This window comes from Aquarana catesbeiana, linkage group LG09, assembly GCF_042186555.1.
Source record: "Aquarana catesbeiana isolate 2022-GZ linkage group LG09, ASM4218655v1, whole genome shotgun sequence".
Taxonomy (NCBI): domain Eukaryota; kingdom Metazoa; phylum Chordata; class Amphibia; order Anura; family Ranidae; genus Aquarana; species Aquarana catesbeiana.
In genome coordinates this window covers 252,984,174-252,990,971 of record NC_133332.1, presented here as the reverse complement: position 1 = coordinate 252,990,971, position 6,798 = coordinate 252,984,174, and positions in this window count along the sequence as shown.

Genomic DNA, 6,798 nt, shown 5'->3' with positions numbered 1-6,798 from the left:
TGCGTTTGCAATGCCATTACTTAATAATGGCACCACGGTTGCGGTGTGATTTTTACCACGATAAATCGTGCTACAACCACGGCAACATTACACGGCTGTCTCCCAAAAGAAGCTCTCGCTTCTTTTTGAGCAACAAGCTGCACGTGTTGCGATTTAAGTGAAATTTATTGTCTCAACATTGCACTGCAATAATGGTGCCCCGTCACTGGTGTCAGTGGGCGGAATAGTGCCCCGTCACTGGTGTCAGTGGGCGGAATAGTGCCCCGTCACTGGTGTCAGTGGGCGGAATAGTGCCCCGTCACTGGTGTCAGTGGGCGGAATAGTGCCCCGTCACTGGTGTCAGTGGGCGGAATAGTGCCCCGTCACTGGTGTCAGTAGGAAGAATAGTGCCCCGTCACTGGTGTCAGTGGGCGGAATAGTGCCCCGTCACTGGTGTCAGTAGGAAGAATAGTGCCCTGTCAGTGGTGGGAATAGTGCTCCAAGGGCCAGATAAAATCAAGCAAGGGGCTGCACTTTGGAGACCACTGCCCTGAGGGTTAACAACTTCTAAAGGGATGCCGACACTGCAGCTGTTCTCATTATAATCACCTGGAGCCCTCAGTGTTCTAATGAACAGACCCTCCCATTCGGAAGTCATTCTGGAAAGAAAATCCTGGGACAAGCCTGTTTCTCTTCACAACCGCAAAGGTAGGAAACCTGCTACAAAGTCTAAAACCCTTGCAATCTACATAGATCAGCCTAAAGCGATTTTGTTTGTTATTTTTGTTTGATTTTTTTTTTTTAGTTTTGTTTGTTATTTTTGTTTTTTCCCTCCTGGAGCTGGAAGCTGTGCTGATGATTAAAGCAAACTCCTTAGTGACCGCATAGCCTCTCATGGAAAAGCTTTAAATTCAAAGGAAAATTCCACCTTTTGCAAAAAGCAAAGATTTATTTTATTATTCTTACATTTGAGCCTGCAAAGCTTTGCAACCGCTATCAGTGGGTCTCATGTGCAATGCTCTGGCTTCTGCAGGGCCTTCCCTCCATCTCACGGACGTACGGACCTCCAGTTACAGATTTGAAAAAAAAAAAAAGTATCAATGCAGTACAGCAGAGGGGGGTTCACCTGTTGGAAGAGCGAGGGCCACTTAAAGCGGACCTTCAGTCATTGTTTCAACTTTCCATCTAGTAAATCTTCTGCCCTTGTTGTTTTAACTTTGGGTAGTAAAACATTTTTTTTTTTTTTTTTTTTTCTGCCTGTAAATACTTTATACAGCCCACTTCCTGTTTCTTGTCTGGTCATTAGCCTAGGCTTATGAAATCATGCACAGCTCTCTCTCTCTCACTCCCGTGAGTTTGCCAGGAAGGGAGGGGGGGTTGAGTCATAAGAGGGCCAATAAGAACTGCAGAGCTGAAGGTGTGTGTCTGTGTAAATCCAGGAAGTGAACAGGCAGCGGATTCAGCTGCCTACAGTCAAAGTGGCTGCAGCCAGACTCAGTGGAGGGAGATTTCTGCAGCATATTTGGCAAGTACAGAATCACAGTATATATAAGATAATATGGAAAGTGGTTGGAGGGAAGGTTCAGAATGTTTTTTTATTACAAAGTATGTGAGCAGACTGCAGTTCCTCTTTAAGTGATTTGGTAACCGGTCACGGGCCACAATAAAGTATGGGGTTTTACCGCCCCCCACACCACAAATGTATGCAAGTCCTTACAGTCCTGGGCCTATAAGGCTGCTTTCACACTGATGTGCTGCGGTTTACCTACACTGCAGAGGGATCCCACACCCAAAGTCAGTCAGCCAATATGAAGAGAAAGGGGTGGGGCTGGGCTGCAGCTCCATGTCTGAAGGAACACAGGGAGCTGTGACCCGGCTCGGGTGCCCCCATAGTAAGCTGCTTGCTGTGGAGACACTCGACAGGAGAGAGGGAGCGAAGAGGGACCCGAGAAGAGGAGGATCCAGGCTGCTCTGTGCCAAACCACTGTACAGAGCAGGTACGTATAATGTGGCTGTTATTTTTAACTAAAAAAAAAATAAAAACAAGACTTTACAATCACTTTAAAGGCCAGTTCACACTATCTGCGGTGATACACAGCAAACACTTGTTTTCTATGTGTCCCATTCACACTGCAACACATGCTGCATTTTATTGCAGCGCATCGGCCCAAATTGCATTGCAATGTCAGGCAATGAAGTGTACATTTTGTACACTTCAAATAAAGCTAGTTGCAAAACAATCAAAAAAAGGGATGTTGCGATTCGCTGAATCGTGCACCACCCTGCCCCATAGTCGGCTTGAAACACAGAGCGCATGGGTGTCCGCAGGTAGGGGCAAGTGTCCCCCCCCTCCTGGAATCTGCAAGGATTCACCGAGGCCGAAGCAGACTTTGTTTTCTGAGACTGCTGATTGACTGCTGGTTGCTGCTCTCTGATCGTCCGTCTCTCCCTCACCACCGATCATCTAATGAAATGGCTTGGCTCCAGCCTCCAGTCCCTGTGCAGACTGTCAGATACAGATCTGTCCGGGTGCGGCGCCGCCCACTCATCAGGTGGACTGGAGTGGTGTAGAAATGCTTACGGAGGACTGGAGGAGTCGTCACTGCCTAGGCCTCAACACAGGAAATCTTTAAGTCAAGTGGCATACCTTTCAGCAGTGAAGAACCACGGGTAACGGCAGTTACATTAGGAGGAACATAATATTTATTGGAAAGTTGGAAGTGGAACAGCTATTGCTGGAAAGATCATATCATCTGTCCTGTCCTGTATACAGCTATATACACCCACCCACCTTCCTTCCTGTATTCCTCCATCACTGACTGCAGATATAAATCATCTGTCCTGTGTATGTATGTATGTATGTGTATATATATATATATGTGTGTGTGTGTATATATGTATGTGTATATATATATATATATATATATATATATATATATATATATAAAAAACTGTATACAGGACAGATGATGTATATCTGCAGTCAGTGATGATGGAGGAAGGTCTCTAATACAAGAAGGAGGGTGGATGTATATATATAGCTGTATATAGAGACCTTCCTCCATCATCACTGACTGCAGATATACATCATCTGTCCTGTATACAGTGCTATATACACCCACTTTCCTTCCTGTATATACTAATACCATCCACCCCCTCTATATACAGATACTGTAACCCTCCATACTGTACAGGCCGCATTTGACGGGCACAGTGAGGCTGTATATAATGGGCACATGCCTGTGCTTTATGTGATAACGACTGAGCCCCTCCTCTTCATGACATTGTCAAAAAAGGGGCAGAGCATAGGTGACCTTAAAATGGTCCCCCCCCCCCCCCCCGCCCCCTTGAAAAATTCTGTGGACGCTGCTCTGAATTGCTCCGGCTTCTCTGCTATATCACGACTTACAAGTGTGAATTCTCGCTGTTCTAAAATGTTCTTCAAGTGAGATGAACTTTTGTACCAGGTGCTCCTCAATGCACAGCTAAGAAGACGTCAACTTGGAGTGAAAAAAAATAAAATCATAAGGCAAATTCCTAACATTTCTCCCAAGTAAATGTGTTTGCAGCTGCAAGAATCCAAAAACAGCACGCCAAAATGTTTGCACCACTCTTTATTGTCAGTTTTTCAAGTGTGGACTTCTCATACACACCAAAAGCCTGGACACGGCTGAACAATGGCTATAGTTTGCAGATTTTAGAGTCAGTTGGACTTTGTAAGGTTAATAGGGATCCGTTGTAAGTTGGGGTAAAAACAATTAACTCAAAGTGAACCTCTCTTTTGCACCATACTGGGCAAATTCACTTTACAGGAGAAATTTTAAAGTAGAAGTTCACCTTTATATTAAAATCTCTTAGGCTGCTTTCACACTGGGGCGGTAGGGGGCGTCGGCGGTAAAACAGCGCTATTTTTAGTGCTGTTTTACCGCGGTATTCGGCAGCTAGCGGTGCGGTTTTAACCCCCCGCTGGAGGCCGAAAAAGGGTTAACACCACTCGTATAGCGCGGCTATAGCCGCGCTATACCCGCGGTATAGCCGCACTGTCCCATTGATTTCAATGGGTAGGAGCAGTGAATACACCGCTCCTTCACCGCTCCAAAGATGCGGCTGGCAGGATATTTTTTCTTCTCCTGCCAGCGCACCGCTTCAGTGTGAAAGCCCTCGGGCTTTCACACTGAACAAACAGCGGAGGCTGTTTTGGGGGGCGGTTTGCAGGCGGTATTTTTAACGCAATAACGCCTGCAAACCGCCCCAGTGTGAAAGGGGTCTAAATGTACAGGCATCCACAATCATTCTAAGACTAACCCAGTGGTTCTCAATTCCTTAAGTACCCCCAACAGGCCATGTTTGTAGATTTACCTTCATCTTGCACAGGTGCTTTAAATCAAAGTCAATGGCTTGGCATTTTGGACAGCTATTTTATCTAAGGGAAATTCCCAAAACATGGCCTGTTAGGGGTACTTGAGGACAGGGTTGAGAACCACTGGACTAACCTATCTAGCCCTGTAAAAAGAAATCGCTATACATACCTTTTCTGAAGCCGGTCCTGTCCCACGTTGAGCTGTCAGCTGCGGCTCTGCTCTGGAGTTGTGTGTAGAGACAGTGACAACAGAAGCCTCATAGTAATTCTATGGGGGACGTCACTTCCCAGGTATTTCACAGCCGTTGTCCGCTGTCTCCTGCACAGGACTTCCGCCGCTGGAGACCTGACCAGAGTGGCTTCAGAAAAGGTATGTATAGCGATTTCTTCTTCACAGGGCTAGATGCACTATATTGCCAAATGTATTGAGACGCCTGCCTTTACACACACATGAACTTTAATGGCATCCCAGTCTTAGTCCTTACAGTTCAAAATTGAGTTGGCCCACCCATTGCAGCCATAACAGCTTCTACTCTTCTGGGAAGGCTGTCCACAAGGTTTAGGAGTGTGTCTATGGGAATGTTTGACCATTCTTCCAGAAGCGCATTTGTGAGGTCAGGCGCTGATGTGGACAAGAAGGCCTGGCTCGCAGTCTCTGCTCTAGTTAATCCCAAAGGTGTTCTATCTGGTTGAGGTCAGGACTCTGTGCAGGCCAGTCATGTCCCTCCACCCCAAACTCGCTCATCCGTGTCTTTATGGACCTTGCTTTGTGCACTGGTGCGCAGTCATGTTGGAACAGGAAGGGGCCATCCCCAAACTGTTCCCACAAAGTTAGGAGCATAAAATTGTCCAAAATGTCTTGGTATGCTGACGCCTAAAGAGTTCCCCTCACTGGAACTAAGGGGCCAAGCTCAACCCCTGAAAAACAACCCCATACCATAATCCTCTCTCCACCAAATGATTTGGACCAGTGCGCAAAGCACGGTCCATAAAGACATGGATGAGTGAGTTTGGGGTGGAGGAACTTTACTGGCCTGCACAGAGTCCTGACTTCAACCTGATAAAACACCTTTGAGATGAATTAGAGCGGAGACTGTGAGCCAGGCTTTCTTGTCCAACATCAGTGCCTGACCTCACAAATACACTTCTGGAAGAATGGTCAAACATTCCCATAGACACACTCCTAAACCTTGTGGACAGCCTTCCCAGAAGAGTTGACGCTGTTATAGCTGCAAAGGATGGGCCAACTCAATATTGAATCCTGTGGACCAAGACGCAGGTGTTGCAATACTTTTGGCAATATAGTGTAGGTTAGTCTTAGATTGTGGATGCATGTAGAGATTTTAGTATTAGGGTGAACTTCCACTTTAAGCAGCATGTACTTTCCTTCTGATGCTCTTCCACTCCATCAAACCACCAACCTGGAATTTTTAGGTAAGGGAGAGCGAGACAATTCCCTCTGCCATCCCACAAAGCAGTGCCTGGTACTTGAGGAGCCAATTGTTTGTCATGTGAAGGAGGGCATGGCCATTGCTTATTAAGGCTCCTTTCACACTGGGGCGGTAGGGGGCGTCGGCGGTAAAACAGCGCTATTTTTAGCGCTGTTTTACCGCGGTATTTGCCCGCTATCGGTGCGGTTTTAACCCCCCCGCTGGCGGGCGAAAAAGGGTTAAAACCACTCATATAGCGCGGCTACAGCCGTGGTATTACCGCGGTATAGCCACGCTGTCCCATTGATTTCAATGGGCAGGAGCGGTGAATTCACCGCTCCAAAGATGCGGCTGGCAGGAGATTTTTTCTTCTCCGGCCAGCGCACCGCTTCAGTGTGCGGAGGCTGTTTAGGGGCGGTTTGCAGGCGCTATTTTTAGCGCAATAACGCCTGCAAACCGCCCCAGTGTGAAAGGGGCCTAAGTCAAATCTTAGGTGGCTTGTGAGTGTAGGGAAGATAAGTACACACACCATATTAAAGTGTATCTAAACCCAAGAACATAAATGTAATATATTGCAGCTTACCCATCCTTAGATGTGGCGGCTGCATTTGTTTTCTTTTCTTAGGGTTTTTACCTTTTTTATTTTTATCTAGTGATCCTGCAAATAACACACTTCCTGTCCTAGGGTGACTACTCTTTTTATCTCTGTACTCTATGCACGACACTGTTGTCACCCTAACGCAGGTAAATGTATTAGGACTACAGAATACCCCCCAGTTATAAACTCTTTCAGTGATATGTTTAACAGACCAAAAGGCAGCAAATAAGAGAAAATCATTATTAGGGTTTACATACACTTAAAGTCCCTACTGGGTCTGTTCTTTTGTCCGGTATGGGACAAGTATGGATTCACTTTAAGTTCATTTTCTTTTCAGTGTAATAATCTCAGTTGCAATAGACAGAATATAAATGTTAGTTGTAGATGATAGCTAAATTTAATTTGTATAAGCATTAAGTGCAGTTAGTATA